General features: G+C 42.5%; 1 long non-coding RNA gene across 1 annotated transcript; it reads left to right on the top strand.

Moving 5' to 3' along the window:
- The first annotated feature begins 2,119 nt into the window (after window positions 1-2,119).
- On the top strand, window positions 2,120-24,714 carry LOC134433742 (uncharacterized). Its single transcript, XR_010031702.1, has 2 exons — window positions 2,120-2,180; window positions 23,609-24,714. It is a non-coding gene; the product is annotated as an uncharacterized LOC134433742 (long non-coding RNA).
- Window positions 24,715-25,977: the final 1,263 nt, after the last annotated feature.

A 25,977-nucleotide genomic window follows, 5' to 3' on the forward strand; every position in this document is an offset into this window, starting at 1 on the left:
CCTTTAATATCTGCTTTGTAACTATTTGTCTGAAAATGTATTTCATCTGAACTAACTGCTGTGCAGGACTGAACCAGTGCTTTGTTGTGAGACATGCTAGATACAGCAAAAAACACATTTCTACCTCCAAAACAAATGCTTGACTCCCCCATCCTTATGTTTTCTCAGGCCCAACAAAAAGTCATGTTTCTCATTGCTTTTTCTAATCATAGCCACTAGAAATCAGTATAAAAGAAAAAAAATTGCGGAAAAAACTCAGAATCTGAAAATTTTAGTGCAATGCTACTAGACATATGGGTGTGTTTTTAAGTCCATTTGATGAGTTTCATGCTATTGAAAAGGAAGTTAAATGAAAATGTAGGGGATTTTTAGTTTTTGTTTTGTATTTTGTTTTACCTTTCCACAAGTAATCACAGGGTTTAAAATGTTGGGGTTTTGGGTTTTTTTTTTTGTCTGAACAGAGGAATTTACATGTATTTTTAATGCAGGTGGAATAAAAAATACTGGCAAGGTAAACAAAATTGCAATTGTGTCTGGAGGACAGGTAGGGAAGATGAGGAATCTATAATCACACCTCTGTCAGGCTGGCTGCTCTCAGCTCAGATGGCAGGATGGTGCTCTCTAGGTATAATGGAGATCTATAAATAGCTGCATCATTATATAAGCCAGCAGCAGTCTCATTCCCTTTCTAAATATAGGCTGTGCAGCAAAGGACAGTCTGGTGATGTGCTGCTCCTGATAGCGATTAATAGCATGACTCACACTGCCCAGCTAATAAAAATGAAATGTGTGCCTTGGAGGCACCACACTGCATAGGGCGAATGTGCACGAGGAAAAAAAAAATATATATTAGATTTGGTTTTGTGACCAGTGAAGGAGAAACTGAAATCTAAGCAATTTCATAATGCATAAGTCTCTAATCATAATGACTTCAAAGAAATGTAAAGCTGTCATTAATGAAATGTTTAATGTCTTGTGTTCTGTTCATAAAAAATAGTTTATTGCCTTTGAGTAATTACTGCAAACTCATTTGGGGGGCTATAGTGATCTCACATTTCCTAGGTCAACATGGCTGGGATGCCGTTCAGAGCTGGGCTGTGTTCACTCAGGATCCATGTGCAGAGCTCCCTCCACCAACCAGGCTGCACATGCCAAAGGGAGGGAAAGTTTTCTGTAAAGAATAAATATTCCTTTTGTAAAGATGCAGCAAATTGCATCTAAGGCACACTTTGATCTTCAAATGTTAATTATCATAAATAGTGAGGCATGTACACCCTTGTTCAGTCATGCTGGTGGTTTGCTCTCTAACATCCAGTCTGCAATCAGTATTGCCATTTCACACACAAGGGTTTTGCATCCATCTTTTTGTCTTTAAAGTTAGGGTGCTGTCTCTGCTGAAGCCCTTGCTGATGTCTTTATTTAATTACATGGCCAAGGTGAATGTCTAGCTCTAAATTGTGACTTTATCTTTGATGGAAAGTGCTGCAGTGGATTCTCCCTGTAGCTCAGGACTTTGGTCTTTTCTCAGGAGGGAAGGAGCCTTCTGCAGTGAATTGCAGCATCATTTTGTACCATCTTCACCAATTTGTCCAGGCCTTCATGTCTTTCATTAGAAACACCTTGGTGTTCTTCCAGGAGCCTGCTTATGCACTAAAGCAGTTCTCAGCAGGGCTAAAGGGCCCTTGGACAAGTGAGGCAGTTCTTGCTCACCTCTGAAATGGGTGCTGCTGTGTGAGGCTGAGGTTTCCTGCCTGGGAGGGCACACACAGCCATTAGATACCACAGTCTGAAACTTCAGCCTCCATTTCCTACCTAGATACATTCTGTCCACTGCTTCAGACTCCAGCCCTCTGGTTCAACAGTAAATTGACCATTTCCTCACCATAAAATAGCCTTGTGGTGTTTTGCTGAGGAAAATGTTAGGTTAACAACCTCCAGAGAAGAGGGAATATTATCCACAACTTCTTTTGGTACAATTTCTCTGACTTTTTCCAGACTCTTGTTTCAAGCAGTCAGATGTTCCATTTGCACCTCCAGCAGCCCCAGTGTCAGTAATTCTTAATTTAAACTATTTAGCTGAGTTTCCCATCAAAACAATATTTTTTTCTTCTTTCCCCTCAGGATGTAGAGCTCTGCTCCAGCTGCTTGCCTTTGACAGATTTACGGTAATAAAAAATAAAGTAAGAAAACTGTTATTTTGCTTTCAAACACAAATCTTTTGTGACAGATTAGACATGGAGGGATAACCTACCTGGCTGGAGGAGTCAGGTATTTATCAGCAGGACTGCACAGCTATATTCAGCAAAGACATGGTACCAGCAGCTTGATCTTGGTCATGTGGATAACCTTAAAACCTTTTAAAACCCAGAGTAATGCTGAAGAGACACATAAAGGGAACTTGCACAGAAATGACAATCCTTATCAATCAGGAAAGTTCCTGCACTGAAAGCCTCAACTCTGCTACACAGCTGTAGTGGTCCCCATAATTTCCAAGGGTCTCCACTCATCTGAGGCTGAGGAACAAGGCACCAGCAGCCAGCCCACAGCTGCCTCATGCCACACAGGATATCTCAAATCCTAAAATACAGCTCTTGGAGGCTTCCAAACCTGACAACTATCATGAATCCTAAACCTACTCTATTGTGGAGGGCCATACCTAAAGAGGAGAGCTACCATTTTGATGAAAAGTGACATACATAAAGATTTGTGTGTTCCTTGGTATTTCTATTTGGCTTGAATAGACCTGACGAGAGGCTGAAGATGGACAGTGAGGCAGAAGATGGCTCCCACCAGAGCCCCCTGTAAGTATTGATTGACCTGTAAGGCATTTTTAGAGCAAATACAAACCTTATGGACACTTTTGTGTGTATGTTAAAGTGCTTCTTGCATTTAAAATGGAAAGAGGCAGAGGAACACATTTTAGATATGACAGTGAGCTTTCCAGGCAAAACCAGACTGCTTATTTAGAAGTGTGCAGACCCCATGGGAAGGCCCTGGGATAGGTATTCCCCAATGTATTGGCATATCAAACCCCATGCAGCAAGGAAATTCAGGGTAACGGGTCTGAAAGCACACACAAAATGCATTCTGATGGTAACACAGCAAAGTCCCCAGGCAAGTACTGGAGGGCAGGGATGCTGTTCTCTGCTCTCTGCCAGAGCACTGGCAGGTTCTCTGGCACTGCACATGTGGTGAGGCCACAGCACTGCCCCAGGCAGGATTTAAAATTCACCTGGCTGGATTTCCCCAGGGTTCAGCTCTGCAGCACCCTGCCAGGGCTGCTCACTTGGTGCCCCTGAAGGCTCTTGGACTCACCTCCCCTGTCTGAACAGTTTCCAGCCATCAGCATCCAGACCTGCTCGGGGAATACGCTGAGATTAATTTACAGTTTCTTCCCTGATTGATTAGTTTGGAATGAGAGGCAAATCATTAAACCCCAGGCCTTTTATTGATAATTTGCAAATGGGAAAAATGGTTCAATTCTTGGTATTGATCATTAGTTACATCCACTTTCCCACAATTACACAAAACATGGCTTTTGTTGCTCGAATTGAGCAGGTTAAAGCCACATCCAGGAAGAAAAAAAGCCTCCTTGTGGCTCACTGCAAAGCTTCTTGACTTCTACACAACAACTGCAGGAGCAGGAAAGAAAAAAAAGCAATGTGCTGTCCTAAAAATTGCCTATGGTCTTGTGGAGAACAGAAAGGTCTTCATTTATTTGCTGCAAGAAAAAAGGTAAAGGTCCAGAACAGCATGGTGATTCCAGCCTTACAAGCATAGACTGGAATTTGTCGAATCTTCCAAGTTAATGCACAAAGAGCCAGGCCAAAGTAAAAAGATTTACAAAGCTAAAAGGCATTTCTTGCTTAATAAAAGTGAGTTAGTAAAGTTAGGAAGTGAATATCCATCCTGCCCATCCCTCTGTCTGAAGGAACCACACAGGCCCTGTCTGTGCCCACGTGTGTCTCCAGGCCCCTCCAGGTGGGAAAGCCTCTCCCAGCTCCTCACTGCTCTTGGCATGATGTGCCATGACCCAAAACCCCAGCACCCTCCATGCTTTGCATATCCAAAATTAATGCAGCAGGGACCATATGCTAAAACATCCTAACCAGGCAAGAAACCGTACAAAGGTAAAACTTGAAGATTTTACCCTTCATTAACAAAATGCTATCACAGTTCATTCAAAAGTTGGAAGTATTTAAAACCTGATGCATTTTAATCCAAAAGTAATTCTGAATGGATGGTTTGCTTAGCAGCTGCATTCTGGGATGAAGCCCTTGGTAAATCTAAAATAGCCTTTATTTTATTCTGGTAATAACAACCAAACCAGATGCTTTAGCCTACATTTCATATTTGAAGGTACTACTGATTTAAAAATAATACCCTGTAGGATCATCCTACATGGTGCAGTCCATGCCTTGAAGAGACAAGAATAAAAGGAATAGCCTGGCAAAGAATTATTACCTTTATTATAGATATAGCTGAGGAACAGGAGCTCTGAGTGATTGGCTGTCTTGCTCATAATACCATTGGAAGGCCACAGCCAGACCTAATAGGGTCTGGTTGTGCCAGACAATATGTTCTCACTGCACTGCCATCTTTCTTCACTGATGGAAATGGCTTATTTTAAAAGTAGATTTTCATTGGCATCGGCTTGGTTAAAGACGCCCAGTTTCTCATGGCTGAATCACACATTAAAGCTGAATAACCCTTATTCTTCTGCTGCAGATGACTGCTGTGGACAGCTGTACTTATAGGCACTCAAATACTACCAAAAAAACCAGCATATTAATTGTAGTATTAAAAAAAAAAAATCACCGAAGTTTTAGGACCTGAAGAAAACATTAAGAAAAGATCTTATTATCCTTACCTCTGTCTTATGCTGTCAGGTGACAGGTATGTGATTCTGTACAATATTGCCAGAAAAAGCCCAAGATTTAAAGCACCTGTAATATCTCTGACATACACTGGAGGTGTAATAACCTGGGGCACAATGTTCAAAGTCCATCTGATTCCAGGTGACAACAGCCAGAAGTGTGCACTGTGTAGAGAGGCTGCTGTATGTTATATCTATTGGTGCTTTCCCTTTGCTGAGGAATTTTTGTTCACTGATGTGTTCATTTCTCTCGCTGCATGCTCAATTTAATGGAGCAAAATGCAAAACTACAAAAGGGCAAATCTTCCTCTGGGCCAGCTGCTTTGTGTACATAACATGCTAACTTTCCTAGCACTGATGTGTTTTGTAAGAATGTGTAATTGGAAGTGTAACACTGGGTGCAGGGGTTGCAAATCAAGTAATGGTGTATTAATTACTTTCTTTTTGCACCAGGGCTTCTAAATTTTGGTGTAACTAAATAGAGAGCAGGACAAGAAAATGTGAATCACTGGAGACTTCTGAGCAGCTGTTAAGGAAAAGAGTGATGGCTGGCTCTAAAAATAAAGCAGTGGAAGAGCAGACCTGATGCTCCAGGTGGTCTGTGCTCCACAAAGCACCACAGAGGGTACAGCAGCCATGTGTCTGCAACCCCCAGTGGAGCTGGTCTGGAAACACACACAATCAGGCCTGATTGCCTGCTGCACACTGAGTTTCTCTGCCTGGAGAATGGCTCTCCAAGGGATTTCCAGCTCTCTAAAGCCCATCCACACAAGTCCATTAATTATTGTTGTTCTCCTGAGGGTTGAGACCCAAACCATTGGTGGCACCAAAGATAGTTTAAAGACCCTGTTGCCTTTCCTTGGCACCCAGTTTTCCTCCTGTGTTTCTGCTTTTGTAATCAATGTGCTCATGAGCTGCAGGAACTGTATTTAGGGTTGATGTCTCCCTGCTTCTCCTGACTGGCAGCAGATGGGCACAGTAATGGTCCCTCTCCTCTCCTCTCCTCTCCTCTCCTCTCCTCTCCTCTCCTCTCCTCTCCTCTCCTCTCCTCTCCTCTCCTCTCCTCTCCTCTCCTCTCCTCTCCTCTCCTCTCCTCTCCTCTCCTCTCCTCTCCTCTCCTCTCCTCTCCTCTCCTCTCCTCTCCTCTCCTCTCCTCTCCTCTCCTCTCCTCTCCTCTCCTCTCCTCTCCTCTCCTCTCCTCTCCTCTCCTCTCCTCTCCTCTCCTCTCCTCTCCTCTCCTCTCCGTTTTACCCAACCTTTATTTTCTCACATTAGCAAGCCACTGTCTTCGTGAAATAAAATCAGTGGCCCAGGTGCAATCTCTTCCAAGCCTCTCCCAGAGAGTGAATTTTGGCAGCATTTAATCTGAATGTCAGGGGTTCTGCTGAGCAGTTTTCAGCTTCTAGTCCTCACCAGGAGGAGCTGAGCCACTGCTGTCACTGCTTCCATACTCACTGGAGAGCCCAGTCAAGCAAACAGGCACTTTATCTCAGAGAAGGCACACCTATGGATTCACCAGAAAGACACAAATGAGAGATAAAGCAAACGTGGAGAGGACAAAGACAAGGAAAGATGACAGAGGAATTCATAATTTCTTCCATTTTCCAAGCAGCTCTGAGAGCCTCTTGGCAGCTCTCATCCCACTGCAAACGGTGATGTGTTTTAAAATATTATTCAGGCAAGAAAGGGTGTTCTATTATTGCCCTAACTTTCCCAGCTCAATCTACCTTTTGCAGCAGACATCTATGCTTTCATAAAACTGCCTTGCTCTTCCTCTCTTACTAGTCATAATTGTGCATAAATCTTTATCACAGAAGTTTGCTACTCTAGTGAGACCACTTTCTGCAATTTAAAGAGCTGAGAAACACATTACATTGTTAGTCAAAAGGGCAGGAGATAAAAGCTTTGAGATTTCTAACTTAATTTGAGATATTCTGTGCTTGTGTTGTGTGATAATGTTAAAAGTAAAGTGTGGGTGGGCTCTGGTTTTATAGTGTCTGAACTTCTTAGGGCCTGTTCCCAACACCACTGCAATAATTCACTTACTACACAAACTGCCATGCAGAGAATGACATTATGTTCCAAACCTGTGGAAGAAAACCCTGACAGAACTAGTAAGGAAATAATTTCTTCTGAGTGTGTCAAGGATTGAAGGCCAGTTTATTTTTCAGAGAAGTCAAAATCAATATGTATCTCCTCAGCATCTTGAAATCCAGGTCCAATTATATTTTTTCTTTGTAACTGTGGCAAACAGGCTTCTTTCATGGTTTCCAGAACATTGTTCTCCTGTTGCAAGTCAGGTTTCTTCATTATTTCCAGTGGAAAAAAATATGTTGGGGGAGTCAGGCAACTGGAGAAAGATCAGAGGGCAACATTTCTTTAAGTAGGTACAACATAAAAAACAACATAAGTGTTCACATTTACAGCAGGCTGGATTTTTAGACTAATATCCACATTTGGAAAGGAACACAGTGATCTGGCAATAGGAGGGTAGTGCAGCTTCTTGGAAGGTAATGAAGTAGAAACAAAAATTTCATCCCAAAGTTTCTCCTCTTCAGATTTAATTTGTGCTCTCCGTGGTACTCGAGTGGTTCCTTCTGTGATGCTCCACAGTGCTGGAGCCAAAGCCTTGGAGTCTGGATCTCTGCTGGGATAAAACTAGGCAGGTTTTCAAGGATAATCTAAGGCAGGTTTTCAAGCTGGAATTTCCTCCATGGGTGGTTTGCCCTATGCCTTTGCTGCCTGGTGCCATTTTAGATCAGACTGAAAGGAGTGTATGTGAATTTCAATCGTAGCTAAACCAGGAAATCACCTCCTCACTCCTTCAGTGTCCAGGGGTGCTGGATGAGTGCACTCTGCATTTCAGTGCCTTCTCAAAGGGTGCAAGCTCAAGGTTATACTTTCTGTTATCCATTTCTTCTTTAAATATTCTCCTCTTTTCCAGCTAGGTGGCATGCCAGAGCCCAAAAACCTCTTAATATTCTGGCTTTACCACACAGCTTTTACAAACAAGGTCATAGAGAACAGAAGGAAAACATATAATTAATAATTATCAAGACTTACTGCTGTGTGGGCTGCAAGTCCCTGCTCAGAAATTAGAACCAAATTATTCCAGGCTTTTAAAAAGGTAGTTAAGATATCCAGCATATCTAAATTATCTCCTCTGAGAGACTACACCAGCTCCATTAGCTCCCTGCATGTCCTTTGCTCCATGCTAACACGTACCACGTGCTTTAAATCACAGCAGCCAGTTCCTTCCCACTGCACTTGCCTCACTCCCCACACTCCCTGAAATGCCTTTCCAGTTCCCTTGCCTTGTCTCCTTCATCCCAGCTCCCTGTTAATGCCAGCTGATCTGGAACAGCCACACAGATTATTTAGCAAAGGAGGGGAAAAGGAAAATATTTCAAATATTTTTGAAATAGCTGCAAGAGTAAGTTGTACAACCCTAGTCCCTTTAGGAGGCCTCCAGGTTTGTTTCAGTCAGTGGCATGAGAAGGAACTACCAAGCAAGATAAACCCTTGTTCATGGTATTTCTAAGCAACCTGATTTAAACAGGACATGGTGGCACTCCTTACCAAAATCTGAAAGTTATCCAGGGAATTATTAAGGATGTATAGGTTTTAAGACAAGGAGGCACAAGTATGTTGCCTAATCTGACTGCATAATCCTGGATATTGAATTTGTCTCATATTTCCCCAGGTTATCAAGCAGTTTATTATTATGTAAAGAATTATTTTCTAGGCAAAAGTATTTATATAAAAATCTAGGACTTGTTCATTTACCAGTGAATTTCCAGAAGGAAATTTACTTTAGGTTTGGAAACTTGAGAAGTTGAGTATACATCCCCATAAAGGACATTTGTAAGGGGTGGGCCAATACTCTCCTGGAAAAGCTCTCCCTGAGAAGTCTGTCCTCTTCTTGGAAAGCAGCCCCTCTGTTTCATTTTTTATATATTCCCTCATCAAATGTTGTGCATGTCCTTTGCCCAGGCAGTGGGTCTGTGGTTAGTCAAACACTACTTAAAAGGCATCTATTTTCTCCTAGTAAAATAATAAATGACTCTTTGATTGTGATATAAACATATTCACCTAGAAAATAATTACTTATGTTCTTCTGGCACATAATAGAAGGAAATCAGATTAAGAGCATTTATTCAATAAATAAAAAGTAAGATTGTATCCAAACATCTGTCACCAAATGAAATGTTTCTGCAACCCAAATCCATTTGTTAATTGTCTCCTCTCTGCCTGGAATGCAGCTGTTTAGGTAATTTCTGGAGCAGCATCTATGTCACTGACAGACATCTGTGCAGAATTGGTGATGTGCAGAGAATGCTCTATTTATAGAGGGGCAATCATGCCTTTCTGCTCTCCCCTCCTCCCAGCCACAGCTCTGCAGTGATATCAGGGGAGCCCCAATCATGGCATTAATTTATTTCCAGCTGAAATGTACCCATAAAGTTTAGTCAAGAACAAATGAGTAAAGGAAAGTGAAGATCATTTCTCTTGTGCTGAAAAATACTTTTAGATACCAACCACAGTGGTTTCTTAATATTAGAAAAGGGCAGGATTTGTTAAAACTGAAAGAACAGAAAAATAACATTTTACAAATAGTACAGCATCTATTATTTATCGTAGCAGTCTTTGAGTAAAGGCCCACAGCAAAATTTTTGACTTTGAAGATGAAAGAAAAAGAGGTGGAAACTATTAAAAAACCTTTTTTATTTTATTTATGAAAACTTTTTGCTGTAATACAGTCTCTACCTAAAGCAAACTTGCTGGAGAAAAGGACTATAAAAGAGGTTTAGTTCTTTTCAAATGCTCATAGAAGAAAGGAGAAAGTTCTGTACAATGTTTCATAGATTAAGAACATTTTATGAAGAGATCAGTTCTATTTAATTTTCTGTGGCTTTCCATGGAGCAGGATGCTCCCATTCCACAGCAAGCACACTGCATCATAAACTTATCACAGTAGTTCTCATGTCCCAGCCCCAGAATAACTGAATTTGATTGAATTCTCCTTAGGAAGAAGAATAGGAAGGTTCTTGAGACACTTTCTAATGAAACACATACTAATTATAGTATTATTTAAGAGTAAAACATTTCAAAATGTACTTTATTTTACAGTGTGAGGGGCTATTCAAATATTAAAGATCATATATTATTCACCTACAAAGAAAATGAGTTATTACTCTAAAATGGAACATACACAGCAGGGCAGAAAACTCCAACATGACATTTTTCTGAATGTGAAGGCATTCTAGCTGGTAATTGTTATTTCCAGGAATCCTGTGCTTGAGAGCAGGCTTCAAATGGGCACAGTTTAAGTAAAAAAACAAACAAAACTTCTATGTCTTCAACATCAAAAAATTGCCTACACAGCTCCAGTGTGACAGGAATTTATAGATTTTGTGCTTACTTTTGTCTTCATAATTTTTTTTGCATAATTGTCTACATTACAGAAAATAAGAAGATTCCATATGTTGGCTTGTGCATCTCTGCTCTAAATAGCAAAGGATCTTATGATGACTTTGGGGAAGTCAGAGTAACTTGGGGTTCACATGGCTTTGCTGAGTCTCAGCAAAGGACATTGGAAAAAAATTAGCCAATTGTTTCACTATTCAACAATTTAATTTATGTCAGTGTTGTTATTTATAAATTTTTCATAGTCACAATCTGTGCTAACAGCTCCAACTTTCATTAGCAGTACTTCTAAATAAAATGAGGTGTTTGCAAAGACCAAGAGGTGGAACAGTTATTTGTGAATACCTATTCTGCAAAATTTCTTGGTTCAGTTCCTGTCAAGGTCAGAGTTAGCTGGAGGCATTGTAGAGCCTGCTAGATAGAAATGGGTTTGTGGAGAAGCTAATTGAGGATCCTCCACAATTAGCCGAAAGTTTTTCTGCAGCATGGGTGAGGTGATCTGTTGGGTTTTCCTGGCCTAAGAGAGATAACAAAACATTTTAAAATACTCTGCATTGCCATTCAAGCTCTGCTGAGAGGCACTACTGCAGCTGCCTGCTCTGTAGACTCACTTCATATCATTCATGTCAATGTTTTGCATCTCATGCAGTCGGGCTGGGTTCTGCTTCTGCTTCTGGAGAGGGCTCTGGGCAGCCTGACCCAGTGCTGGCTCCCTGGGGAGGGGTGTGGAAATAAGGGATCTTTAAGGTCCCTTCCCAAGCCAATCCATGGTTCCATGATCAGCACAACTAAGCTTGCATTGCTGATCCCACCAAGGCCCTGCATAAACCCTCAAAAAGAGCAATCCATTTTTTCACACCTGATAAACTGTCCAGCAGACTGATCTGTTTTCTCCCAAGCTGAACTATCCAAGAGCCCAATGTGACTTTGACAAGATGCAATCTATGTACTAAGACAAATTTAGGCACAAATTTTGAAGGTCTGAAGAGAAACCCTGGCAAGTGTTCACAACAACTGGTGCTCATGGGAGAGAAATCCAGAGTCTGACTAGACATCAGCTTATTTAAAAGCCCACATGGCAGAGCACATCACAGACAGTCCTGAGTCTCAAAGCAGCACTGCCCCAGCAGAAAGAATGCCAGGAAAACATTTAGCAGAGAACAGCTTGAGGCTAAACTTTGTGTTAATTTGCTTGCCTACCTCAATCTTTTCCTTTTACTGAAGGCTTTTACAAGCACTGCATTTGTCAATGTCAGACAGGGATAAAATGCACAGCAGTCAGGACAGAGATTAGGGAAAAACTGGCCAAGGGTTGCTCCCTCCCTTCAGTCAAGTCCTTGTGTCTTGAAGCATGACAGCTTAAATTTTTTAAAGCAGTTAGGTATAATTGAGACTGCATTTGTGTCCCCTGCAGCAGCAGGTCACTCTGCCCTCTGCCCTGGACAGGGAGGCTCATCCTCCTGGCAGGGAGCAGAGAGAGCATCATTTAAATTAACTCCTTGGCTGCCCATGAGGAGCTGTTCCACAGCAGGCTGGGAAAGTGCCACACCACTCTGCAGCTGGCAAAGCCACCTGCTCCTGAGGAAGGACAAAACGTCCAGTTTAATGCACTGTCCATGTGTGTGGTGCTCTCTGGGTTCCTCCTAAATGATGAGGCCCCAGGTATGCTTGAAAGCCAGGGGGCAGATAGATAAATTTGCTGTCATCCTTTTCTTTTTAGTTTGTGTCAATTTTACTTTATTTTGCCAACAACCCCAAGAAGGAGTTTACTTGCTGACCTTTCTTAGATGTGTTGTTACATGTCTGAAAATCAATTTCTAGAGTTATCTGTTGTCTTTTTTTTTTTTTTTCCCTTGCCTGTAGCACTTTGAAATGTGTAGGCTGGGGAGAGATAAGTGATATAGGTTGGCTGGAGTGACACAAATGTAACAGGGACACAATTTATGACTCAGCTCATTCATGGTAGATTATATGCTCTTGAGATACCTGATGATTTATGGCCGATGTAAATTGTGATGCTTACTGTGCCATTAGCAAAGCCATTATCTCTGTCATGAAAACTCAGAATCAATATGTGTCAGCAGAGACAGAAACAGCATTGTGAGTTTGCTGCTAGAAGTGGGTTTGTGTAGAAGCATTCTAGGATTCCATTTGACACAGCCCTTTCAGAACTCTGAGAACACCAGTTTTACTAATGAAAATCCTGAATTCAGGTAGTTATGCCCTTTGCAATTATTAGGTACGTGGTAATGGCCAGAGTGCATTAGCAGCCTCTCTCAAAAAAGAATTTTACAAGTCACAACTAGGAAAAACTAGCCTGTAACATGAGGCTGCCAGCCATTCTCTAGATAATAACTAATAATATGTTGAAATATTACTTTTTATAATGAAAATTAATTCCCAGAATTAATTATTTTATTTTGTAGTTGAAGAAAATGCATTTTTTGAGAAATGCAATATTAATTAAGCCTCTCACTGAAAAAGAGGATCGGCACTATGAATTTGGGACTCTGAGAACAGCTGGGTGTCATGCTGCACATACAAGGCAAACATCTGAGCTAGAGCTAGAGTGAGCAAGCCACTGACTACAGTGAGTTCACAGTGAATAGTCACCCAGACTCTTTGTCCAAAGTCAGTTTAAAAATCATTGTTCTTCAAGTGACAGCTCTAAAGATTTACTTCCCTAAATAAGATATATTTTAAGATTTTTCACTTTGTGGTTTGTTTCAGAACAATTTGTACAGGAGAACAGCTGAAAGAGCCACCTGCCTTTTCTCAAAGGTATGGCTGGGGTCTCAGGTTGAACTGCTTTCAGAGCTCTGGAGCCTTGGATGTGGCACTCAGTCTAGCTCACTCTGGAAACAGTTTTCAGCCATGAAATGCTGATCTCTCTCACATTTCTCACTTGCAATTTGATATGAACAGCATTTACCATGCAACGAGTCAGGATTTTCCATCAGGCTCTTAATAGCTCCACAGTCATTACGTTTGGCCCCTACATCAGTTCCTTCCCCAGCTCTTGCAGGACTGTCTCACCACATCAGACAAATCCCAAAGTGCTCCTCTGTCTGCCCTGGCGTCTCAGATGTACTCAACATCCCCATACCTAGACTGGGCAACCAAAATAGTTGCTTTTATCATGGTCTCTAATCCACCATCTTCTAGTTTCACACAGTGTTGCTGTGACAGGATTAACACTGCCAGAGAATTGCAGAGAATTCCAGGTTGGGGAGAACTCTGGCAGTCTCCAGTCCCCTTCCCACCAGAAGCAGGGCAGCCAGAGCAGGTTGCCTCGGGTGCCTCCTGTTGAGTTTGAGTGTTTCCTGGGATGGAGACTCCACAGTCTCCATTGCCATTTGTGTCACTGTTTGACCTTCCTCACACTGCAGATTTTTTCCTACTTCTTTCCATAATTTTTCTTATCCCTGTTTCTGTCTGTTTCCTCTTTTCACTGCACCCCTATGAGCAGAGTTTGGATCTGTCTTCTCTACACCCTCCCGTTGAATAGTTGTGGACAACAATAAACTCTCCCCTTTGCCTTTCATTCTGCTGGAAAAACCAATCTCCATGGTCTTTCCTTTATATCATATACTCCATCCCCATGAACATCTTGGGGTTGTAGCTGAACTTGCCCCAGAAGGTCTGTGTCTTTCTTGTAGTGGGGAGCCCAAAACTGGATGCAGAACATTCAGCACAACCTCATAAATGCCAAATACATGGGAATAGTCATTTCCTTGGACTCCCTGGGTATGGTTTTGCAAAAACTGTGCAGGATGGGATTGGCTGCCTTTGCCACAGAGATACACTGCTCACTGATATTTAACTTGTAGCACCAAACTGATATCTCCCTTTCTGCAAGGTTGCCTGCTAATCGCTGATTCCCTGGCCCAGATGGTCTCAGGACTCTCGCTGGTCAGAATGACCCTGAGATATTTTTAAAAGTCTCTTTTCCCAGCCTGGAGGTCGAAGATGGAGTCAAGGCTCTTCATTTCTTGGTCTCAAGGTTGTTTTTGTATCTTATCTATAAAATTCTTTCTCCTGTCCTGCCGAGGTCCCCTCAGCAGGGCAGTCAGAGGCACTCTGCCTGCCTCTGGGGCAGTGTTATCTATTTATACTAAAAACTACGTGTACAATATTTACAGTTACTTTCCAATACCTATCACCTATGTTAGACAGTGAGCTTCTACTCTAAACCAATCTAAAAGTGCCAACATCACAGCAGAAGATGGAGGCATAGAAGAAGAAGGAGAAAGGCTGGACATGCCCAGATTCCTCCATCTTGCCTCCTGAACCCCCATTCTAAAAGCCCGAAAATCTATTTTTTCACCCTGTGATAAATTCACTATCATTCTATTTAAACTTTTGTGGCTTGTAATTCTTCGTATAAGGTTGGTAATTGTTTTTTTCCAAGGGCTAAATCCAGTGCACAGGGGTACTGGGCTCTGTGCCAAGGTCTCTGAGCCCCCTGGGCAGGGGCTCGAATCCTCCAGGGCAGCCAGAGGAATTTCCTGGGTTCCCACAGGATGGTTGCAGGGATTCTCCTTTCCCAGACGCAGGATTTTGCACTTCCCTTTGCTGAGCTTCATGAAGGTCCAATCAAGGCATTGCTCCAGTATAGCAAGATCTCCCTCTGCACAACTTGGTATCAGCTGTGAATTTTCTGAGCAGTGCACACTGTGCTGTCATCCAGGTAATTTAAAGACGCCAAACAGTCCTGTCCCAAATATGAGTCCCTGAAGACCATCACAGTGACCACCAAGTAGATACACATTATACTATTGACTAAAATCCTTTAAGACACATAGTGCAGGCAATTATCCATTCACCTTATTGCTTATTGTCCACTGAGCCAAACATATCTCACCAATTTGGCTATCAAGATGCCATGGGAAACTACACCAAAGGCTTTGCTAAAGTCAGAATACACAGCATCCAGCACTCCCTCCTCACTGTGACTCATCTGTCTGGTCACAGAGGGCAATCAGTCTCACCAGGCTCAAGGTGCTGCTGGTGACTCCATGCAGGCTGCTCCCAGTCACCTTCTGACATTCCAGCACCAGGACAGGGCCTCCAAAAGCCTCGCTCCATAAACTTTGTCATGCCCATCAAAGCTGCCATGGGGCAGCCACATGGTGATGCTGGCCCACCCCTGTGGTGCTCCCAGAGAATCCCTTCTGGGCCATCTGACTTCCATGTGCCCAGCTTGCCTGAGTGCTCCCTTACTGTGTCTTCCTGTCCCCTGGGCATTGCTGCAGAATGCAGCCAGGCTCAGGGGCAGCAGAGCCTCAAGGCAATCTGGCACAGCAAAAGAGGCAAAAAGGCACTGACCTCCTCCACCTTTTCCATGTCCTTTGTCCCTCAATCTCTAGCTGTTCTTAGCAGCAGGCTCACAATTTCTTTAGTTCTCCTTTTCCAATTCTGCTATAGAAGCCCTTCTTCTTGTCCTTCACCTCCCTTGCAAATTTAAGCTCCAGCTGCTTTTCTGGTATCTCTCTGTTTTCTTATATTAGAGTAAATTAGATAAATTCATCCCATTGGTAGTAAGAAAAACTCTGAGGAAGAACTCACTGCAGCCATTCACACAAGGGAAATAGCCAAATGCATCTAAATCTTTCAAGACTTGGGAACAGCAACCAGATGGAAAGGGACAATTTCCAGATGCCAACCCTCCATGGAAGATTTCAAATCCTCAAAGAAAACAGCTCATAGAAAATTCATCTTGTAAGAAACATCAGAGAAAGAAAAACCATTGTTCTCTTCTGTTACTGTGCAGCTCAAATCCTTTCCCAAATTCTGACTCTTGCTCTATAATTTTAACTCTCAGTGCACGCTAATTACCAATTGTATTTTAACATTCTGTCAGCACATTATATCTATTTCCACTAAGACAACTTTTGGGTTTTTTTCCCATGGCACATTAAGATAAGCACTTAATTAATTAAGCTGCCCAGAATTGAATGCAGATGATTGGGTGCGCTACCACTTCTGTCAAGTATGAAACATTGTTTGGAAAAATGTCAGGCAGCTCCAAAAAAAAAAATTCCATGGTTCAGTACATACTCGAGGGACAAATCACTGTGTCCTTCACATCCTTGCTCTCTCAGGACTTCCTAGGAGAATCTTGGTGCAAATAAAATTTTGGAAAACAATAAGAGTGTCCACTTAGTCTTCACAATGAAAGACTACAGTATTTTCAACATGCAAATATTAAAACTCTAGAAGATGAAATGCGTTTTCAATCTTTTCTTTGGAGATTTTAGTTTGCTGCCAGGTAATAATTTTCATATTTCTTGTGAACTACGCTGTTACTCATAGAGGGTTCAACACATTCACTGTCTTTGCTATGAGAAATTTTTGACATTATCTCATTAAGCATATCAAGTATGAAAATAGCAGAAAGAGAAAACAGTAACTATCAAAGGAGGACTGGACTTTTGCCTTTTTTTCAAGTAACTTTCCAGACTGAGGTTGTCACTGTAGAGCTAAGAGTAGAGTTCATATCCGCAGTCCTGCCAAAATTATCTCCTCTTCCCTTTGATGGTAAATATTTTATCTCTTTTTCGTTTGAACTTTTTGCCCTGATGCAGAAGGAAAGTGTTCCAGTTTCACTTCATTTTCCACAAAACAAAGCACACACCTAGTCACACATCTGCTGCTTGGTAATGCCCAGAGCCATCCTGGCTCTTCCTTTGGTCCCTGCCTTCAGGCACATTTCTATTTCTGTGGCAGGGATCTGAGGCAACAGGTTTTCAACTGTGTTACAGCTTAAAATGGCAAATGGGGCATTGCTTTGAAGCTGTCCATTTATCCATCCCCTCTTGCGCTGATGTACTTTGCTCCTCTGGGATAATGGGACTGTGACCTCCTTGATTTCCTACATCATGCATGTTTTTCCAGCTCCTGAAGCCTCTTCCCACACCAGCTTGAGAATCAACTTTCTGTTTCTCATTTCATGTGGTATTTTGGCTTGTGCCCTCTTGCATTCAAATATTGAAGATCTCTATCACAGTTTCACATCTCTGTTTTATCACACTTGAATCTTACTTCATATATGTTGTCTGGACACAGGGAGCAGGGCTTTTCCAGATCCTGCACTACATAATTATGGTTAGTTAATTGCTGCAAGAATTATCTGGAACTTATTTCTATATTCACAAATACCAAAGCTAGCTCTTTGGGGAGTAAATGTTCCTTCTAAATAATTGTATTTGTTGGTGATATCCGCCTCTGCACCAGCAGGACCAAGCAAATCTTAGGCATTCTTCATGTGTCCTTTGATATCCTGGGAAATTTAACTCTGATGAGGAGACATTCAGTGGTTTTGTTCTTTCTTTTCCCTCACTGTCCTTTTGACACCAAGGACATTTCACTCAATCACCCCAAGAGAAGGACCTGTCACCTTCAGTTCTGCCTGATCTGTCTTTGTTTCCTGAGCTGTCACCTAATATAACACGAGCCCAACAAACTGATCTGGAAATGCCTTAAAATGAAAGTTTTCCACAGCAAGCATCAACCCACATCAGCCATTATGGAAACCGATATCTTCACGTGTGAAATCATCTCTCTCCAGCTAAAGCATCCCTTGGCTCTCCTTTGTCCTGGAATTTGGTCAAGACTTAGGTGCTGCCACATCAGCTGCTGGTGACCTGGACGTGGCACAGGGCTGAGGGAAGGGGAACAGTCTCAGGTTTCTGTGGCAGAGATGACCCTGAGGTATTAAAAAGTCTTTTGTTTCCCATCCCCACCATCGAAGAAGAAGTTGAGATTTGTTGGTTCTGCTTCTCAAGGTTTTTTATTTTTTCTCATCTATCACATTCTTTCTCTGACCTGCTGAGATCTGTCCAGCAGGTTGGGTTGTGGTCCACTGACTGCCCTTGGGGTGGTGTTAACTTTTTATACTAAGAACTACATGTACTTTATTTACAATAATCTTAGATAGTCTGTCTCTACTCTAAACCAATCCAGAAGTGTCACCATCCCAGTAGAAGATGGAGGACAAGAAGAAGGAGAAGGATGACAGGACACGCCCAGATTCCTCCATCTTGCTTCTTGACCCCCCATTCTAAAACCCAAAAATTCTACTTTTTCACCCTGTTTCAAATTAACTATCATTCTACTCAAACTCTTGTGACTTGTAAATCTTCACACAAAGTTGGTAATTGTTTTCCTGGACTAAAATTGAAGGCACAGGTGTTTTTGACTCTGTGCCAAGGTCTCTGAGCCCCTTGCCAGGGTCTGGAATCACCCAGGGCAGCCAAAGGAATATCCTGGGTCCCAATGAACAGTGTGCCTGTGGTCTCTGTGCTGATGCAGGTCTCCCCCCACCTAAGCTAAGCATTCCTCTCTTGGAACTCCCTTGCTTTTGGCAACATAAACACTTGACTAACTTTGCAAACACCAGTCAACTAAAAGTAAGGCTCTGAAAAGTTTTGGCATTGGGGGGGGGGTTGGAAAGACTAGTTAGGGAACCATTATTATTAACAGAAAAGACAAAGCTAAATTTTGACCTAAATTTCTCCATCTAACACGTGACAGAGCAAAAATGGTGTGTGCAGGAACAGCTGCGGGCTCTGAACAAAAGGCACCAAATATTCTTTCACCTATAAAAGGAGACAGAGAGCAAAGCTGCCCATGAAGTCCCACATCTTTCAAGGTTTCTGTGGCTGTTTGCTCACAGGGGTGCCTGAAGGCCCTTTGGTGACCATGGGGAAGCCACTCAGTGTCTGCTCCGTGGTGAGAGGCTGGCCTGGCCTGTGGGAAGTGCTGTGTGAGCTGGGTGAGGGTAAGAGAGCAGCCAAACCTCAGCCCTCCAGCTGGGATATGCAGAATACCCTGCTGGGGCAGGGAAAATGTCACCAGTGCTTTGCTTGAGGGTCCTTGTCACAGACACATTTTATGAAAAATCCTTTCCTTTTTTATTTTTTCTCCTTAGAAGCTGAGGGGCCTCAGGAACAAAATGTAAACAATGATTATCTGCTGCTGTGGGATGCAACAGGTGCATCTGTGATTGGTTTCATGTGGTTGTTTGTAATTAATGGCAAATCACAGTCAGCTGGCTCCAACTCTCTGTCCGAGACACACACTTTTGTTTTCATTCTTTCTTTTTCTATTCTTAGCTAGCCTTCTGATGACATCCTTTCTTCTATTCTTTTAGTATGGTTTTAATATAATATATAAAATAAAATAATAAATCAAGCCTTCCGAAACATGGATTCAACATTCTTGTCTCTTCCCTCATCCTGAGACCCCTGTGAACACCACCACAGGTCCTGACATGCACAGCACTGGGGAGAGGCTGTAGGTAGGAGGAGGTTGTTGGAAAAATCTATCCAAAAGCCTTCGGGAGTGACAAGTGGCAAATTCCCACTACGCACCTACAGTACTCTTTTGTGAGGAGAGTGCAACTCCACACTCCTTCCTCGGCTGTGCCTGTACAGCTCAACTCTAAAGATGGCACTGGAGGGGGTTGCTTTGCAGCCCTAAATACAGAAGGAGCAAGAAAAGAACATGAGACCCTCAAACTTTGGGGAAGACTGCAGCAGAGCAGCTAATCCCACTTGAAAGGATGGGCTCATGTCCAATTACACATTTTTTTTTCCCAATCCACTGGGAAAGCCATTATACTGATGGCAGTCAGATTGGTGCAGCCACAGCAATCTTGAAAGCATTTAGGGTATCTTTGATTAAATGATCTAGTGGACAAAGACTGAAATTGCTTCTCTAGGAAAACCCTAGCATGGATAGGTTTTTTTAATTAAAATGAGCTAATACGTGATTTTTGCTTGTAAAATCACATGAAAGGGAGAAAACAAAAGTGAGTGATACAAGAAAGGGAAAATGCCCCTTTGTTTTCTCTTCTGACCATCGCCATACTGTTCTTAAAATCCCTTTGCTTCCCTGTGTAATCAGGTTGATTAAAATCCTCTAAAGAAATAAAACAACTGCAGAGACCTCCAAAATCACATTCTTCTCTACTGCATTGTATTATTTTCAACAGCTTTGTTTCCAAATTATTCTTTTCCCTTCATTGCCTCTGAAAGTCTATTAGTGGATGTATTAAAAGAAAGCTGAATAAGCATGCTGGATACAGCCACAGTGACTGTCTCAACACATGTTGTTCGTGCGAGCAGGTTTGAGCTGCCGGCTGTCACTGAACTGAGGCAGAACAAAGGAAAACCCAGCTGAAGGAATGAAACTGTTCACTAAAGAAAGGTTCCATAGTTTGCCCTTCTATCGTACACTGGAGAGCTAAAATAATTATTAAGCTGAAGTCATACCATGACATTTTACTTCAACCCATGCTAGGAGGAGAAATGTTCCTATCTTGTCTCTGAAATGACCTGACACCTTTCCACTGTCTGGGGTCGTGCTGCTGCTACAAGCTGTGCCTCCCAGGGAATCAGCTCATCTGGGGTGGCTTGGGAAGGGGACACCCTGCTTGCTTCCCACTCCTGCTTGGTGGGGATTTGCCGGACTGGAGGAGGAGCAGGAATAAGGAGAGGATGGTGCACAGAGCACACCTCACACATTAACTCACTGTATGTACAGCACACACGGGCATTTGCACCCATGCATGGGAGGGAGGGAGTGCATGAGCCTTGGCAGAAGCCCTGCATGAGAGCATGAGTCCTGCATGAGTGCATGAGCCCTGCAGGAATGCATGAGCCCTGCATGAATGCATCAGCCCTGGCAGCTGGGGAGGTGGCACACTCTTGTGGTGTTGTGAGGGTCCCCAGGATGGGGTGAGAGATGAGAATTGACTTCAAATTCTCAGAAGGCTGATTATATTATAGTATAATATAGTATAGTATAGTATAGTATAGTATAGTATACTATACTGTACTATACTATACACCATATCATATCATATCATATCATATCATAATCATATCATATCCTAAAACTATACTAAAGAAGGAGAAAGGAGACATCAGAAGGCTAGGCAAGAATGAATCATAAAAACCCATGACTGACCAGAGAGTCAGACACAGCTGGACTGGGATTGGTCATTAATTAAAAACAATTCGCATGGAACCAATTAAAGATGCACCCCTGTTGGTAAGCAATCTCCAGACCACATTTCAAGCTACCAGATAATTATTGTTCACATTTCTTTTCTGAGGCTTCTCAGCTTCTCAGGAGAAAAATCCTGGCGAAGGGACTTTTCCATGAAATATCATGGTGACAACACAGCAGTCCTGCCACCCCATCGCTGTTGCTGCAAACCAAGGTGTGCCCAGTGCTTAGACAGACCTCTCTGGGCCAAGTCCCTTCCTCCTGCCCATTCCATCAGGTTTTCCACAGGTGGGCTTCCCTAAGGAGGCAGGAGGTTTGTCTGGGTGGGGTGTACTGTAAGAAGGTGTGTTTTACAGGGGTGGCACTGTAAAAAGGTGTGTTTTGCAGGGGGGACACTGTAAAAAGGTGTGTTTTACAGGGGGGACACTGTAAAAAGGTGTGTTTTGCAGGGGGGACACTGTAAGAAGGTGTGTTTTGCAGGGGGGACACTGTAAAAAGGGGCATTGTACCCACTGCTATAGTGGGAACTGGTGGTGGAACTACTGGTGGCTCCCCAGGGAAGGGGTTGAGTCACTGTTGGAGAATTTTGCTCAGACATGGCTTGAAGGAAAAAAAAGCCATGAACATATACAGCTGGTTAAAAAGTAAAAGGCAGCTGTAAGCAGCAAGTTCTCAGGCTTTTTCTTAACAACAGTAAACACCACGTCCTTGAGGTGAGAAAGAAAGGCATGGTGGAAAACATGGAGGCCTTGAGAATGATAAATAAGTCAATAACAGGATGAGAAAAACAAGTGTTAGTCTCAACAAGAAACCCACAGGTTTCGGCAACAAAGTAGGGGTTGGTGTGTAATCTGTGGCCAATGATGAGCTCGGGTTTTGTAATATGTATGAGCTTGATTAACACCACTATAAAAGTGTGTAAGTTGAATCAATAAATTGGAGTTCGATGCTGATCAATTAGGATGGGTCGACTCCCCTCGCTTCCTCAAGTCACCATCACTGGAGGCATTTAAAGGACCTCTGGATGTACCATTTAGGGACGAGGCTTAGTGGTGGACTTGGCAGTGTAGGTGAACCATCTTTTGCAGCCTGAAGGATTCTGTGATTCCTCTCTGGGCAGCAGGGAGTGCCCTGTTTCCCACAAGCCCTCCTTCCATGCTGCACTCCCATAGCAGTGAGCTTTGTTCCTTGCTCAGCCCACCCAGCAATCTGAGTCATCTCCAAACAAGGCGAAGGACACAGCTGCAAGCAGAGGCAGCTCTGCAGGGCTGTAACATTGCTGGAGTTTGCACGAGCAAGATGCAAGTGCTTTTATTGCCTCAGTCAGCATGAGGGCTCAAGTCTTCCCACCTTTTTGAAAGTACTTTAATTTCTTGCTCAGGACAACAGATTTGTTTGTTTTTTCAGATAGTACCATTTTAATGCAAGTTACACAGACAAGCACAGACTTTTTCTTGCTGAGCAGTTTTATGTGCCCATGGTGAATCACCCATCTCCTCCCCAGCCACCCTGCAGCCCAAGAGCACTGACCTTGCCATGGGCACCAACAGCTTCCCCTGCCACTCCAGTGACACTAAACTTTTCTGCCTCATCATGGAGACCAAGACACTTAGGAGAGACTAAAAAACATTCATGGAGACAAAAATATTTATGATCTCAGTGTCATAAATAAGCCTACACTTAGTTTGATAGAGCATAGCAAGTTTATTTCAATGATTAATAGAACCATATCTGGAAAGGGCAAGTTGAAAAAGCTACTTTGCAATTTTGAAACAGTGACAAATTCACTCTTGAAATGCTTAAAACTATGAAAATGGAGTATCTGCTAAACAAGAGCAAATAGAGTAAGTCCTATGCAAATGACTGAGGACAGAGCAGATGCTGAAAATACTAGAGGCAGGAAATTTTGTTCTGCCTAGAAGAAAATGTGTGTCCCAAATAGTTTTAAATCAGTAAACTTTATGTGTTATTATCCAGATGGAATAAAATGCTGACCCACAGACATTAATCACTCAATGAACTCACTGAGGTCAGAGTTTTAGCCCGAGACTCAATTTTTTAAAAAATAATTCATATTTCTGACACTTTTATATGCACTCACATAGCACAGACTTACAGACTTCCCACACTCTGCCCATATACATATATATATAATCATTTATAGCAATAATTGTAGTAATGCTTTTGTACTAATGCAATCTTTTTCTGCTTTACAACACTAAAGACTTCCTAATTTCTCTTTGTCATCCTATTCAGACATGTCTCCCTGTTTTGCTCTCTTCTCTCCAGTGCAAGCCACCCAAGGCCCACTCTAGCAGAATGACATGGAAGCACGTGTGTTGTCTGGTGAAGAGCAGCCCCACTCCACAAAACACACAGATGTTTTTGAGATGCAGCAGCACTGCCTTGTTTTGCAGCACAGACCTACAAAAGCTCCTCTTTATTCATTTCAAATGCCGTGATGTGGAGAGTGGCTGATTCATATGATGTGTTCCTTGGTGAAAAGAACAAAAAATACATATAAAACCGGAAACCAGTGGCAGAATTACAGCCTTTTTGGGTGCTCTAAACACACAAGAGAAAGCAAAGAGAAGCATCCCTCAAGCCCCAAGGATGGTTGGGGTGAACTCTCAGGAGACAGCACTGTGACCCCCACCAAAGGACAGAGCTCCAACACACACGTGCCCCAGGATTTTACAAAGGCAGATAAATCTCCTGCACTCGGGTTTTTCTCCCAGCAAAAATAATCTGTCAAGTTATAAACCATTCCCCTGACCCAGTCTGGCAACTTCATATCCTACAATAGCTTTTTATTTCTCATTGCATATCATGGCATAGACTCACATGTTTGTGTTTCTCTAATTGTTGTATTGGAGAATGCAATTTTTCTTTTTTCTTGGTTCTACCCAAATACTGTCTTAGTGTCAAGATGATGTGACATCATATTTTTTTCAGATTTCTATACTTAAATATCTGCTGCTCACATTTTAGAAGAGGACTATGCATCATCCACATAAAACAACCTAAGTGGTCATTGCTTACAGCAGCACTGGTATGTTAAATAAACTCTGTGGTAGAAAAAGTTTAAGATCCCTTTTGAAGCCTTTCCCCTAGCTTTGTTCACCAGTTTGGACAGTAGATATGGATGTGATAAAATGTTTAGAGACATGTATAATAATGTGCATCTCAGTTCACAAGCACAGTTAATATATTCAGCTGTGTACATGTCTAACCTCATACTTAGAGTGTTCCAGCTTTGATTGTTTATGGATTATTACAATTATATCATTATATCTCTTTCTTTGATCACAATTTAGTGTAACACATTATCTTGATTCTCAGTAACTTCCAACTTTGATGTTATATTTAATAAAATATAATGCTGTGCTGAAGAATCCCTGGGGTATCTTTAATTTCTTTTCCTTTTTATTAATATATATTACACTGTAAATGGGATTAAATTGTCTGATTAGTGAAGCAGGCTCTTGCTGCAGCAGTTAAACCCTGAATTCCTCAGGGTGTTCTATAGACATTGTTAAAGCATCTTGCCAAGGTGCTGATAACCCATGAGAATTAAGCCTAACATTCCCCTAGTGCTGAGGCTGGTTTCACGCTCTGACCCCAACCTTTCCTTTTTTAATTCATCTTCCTGCACAGAAACCTTTGCTTTTGCCCTTAGAAATGTTGAAAGGCTGCACTGTAAAGCAGGAGAGAGAGCTGATGCAGGTTTTGGGAGACATCCTGCCACCCCAAACCCAAGAGCTGTGCGTAGAGTGGCCTGCAAGGGGCTGCATCACCACAGAGCATCATCCAAAATCTGCAGCAAGACCAACATCACCCATTTTCCCCACCAGCAGAAACTGCTCCTTGATGCTCACAGGCACGGTGCTGCCTTGAAGGGGGCCAGCACCACTGCTGGTGTGTCAGGAACCTTGGCCAGGGCAGAGCCCAGGGAAGGGAGCACCCAGCCCAGAAAAGCCCAGCTGGGGATGGCCGAGGCCCAGCACAGCCCTGTGCCCAAACAGCCCTTGGCAGTGCTCAGTCATGCTCTTGAGGGACATGGTCTGCTGAGCTGGAGCTCAAACCCAGGCACAGAACAAGGACTATTGTGGGATTCACATTCTCTGAACCTGAGAGAAGCTGTGAGAGAAGCAGAGAAAAGAATGATCAAAACAATTCTTATCTCATTTGCTGTGCCTGTGTTGTGGAATGCAATATGGAGGTTGTTTACCCAGAATGATGGTGGTGTTTTTTTCCTTGGCCTATCAGGGCCAAGAGTGTGCATTAGGACTGTTGGGTGACAATCAGGAGATTCTGTGCAGTTGAGTCGAGTGCTTTGTGCAGATTCAGTTTAGATGTAATGTAATATAGTGTAATATAGTATAGAAGAATATAGCATAACAAAGTAATTAATTAGCCTTCTGATATCAATGGAGTCAGATGCATTCTCCCCCATCATTGGGGTTGACCCGATTACAACAACTGTCTTATCAAAAACTCCTCTGGAAAATGCTTTAAAGCAGCTGCAAAGCAAAGAGTGGGCTGAGAGAGGCAGGGACTTGGGGAAGAGGAGAAGAGGGAGGCTGATAGGCAGGAAGATCTGTTCTCACTCTTGTGCTCCACTGGCTTTTGGTTGAGACAGCTCTGTCCTTCTGCAG

The sequence above is a fragment of the Melospiza melodia genome, chromosome 2 (genome assembly GCF_035770615.1).
Source record: "Melospiza melodia melodia isolate bMelMel2 chromosome 2, bMelMel2.pri, whole genome shotgun sequence".
Taxonomy (NCBI): Eukaryota; Metazoa; Chordata; class Aves; order Passeriformes; family Passerellidae; genus Melospiza; species Melospiza melodia.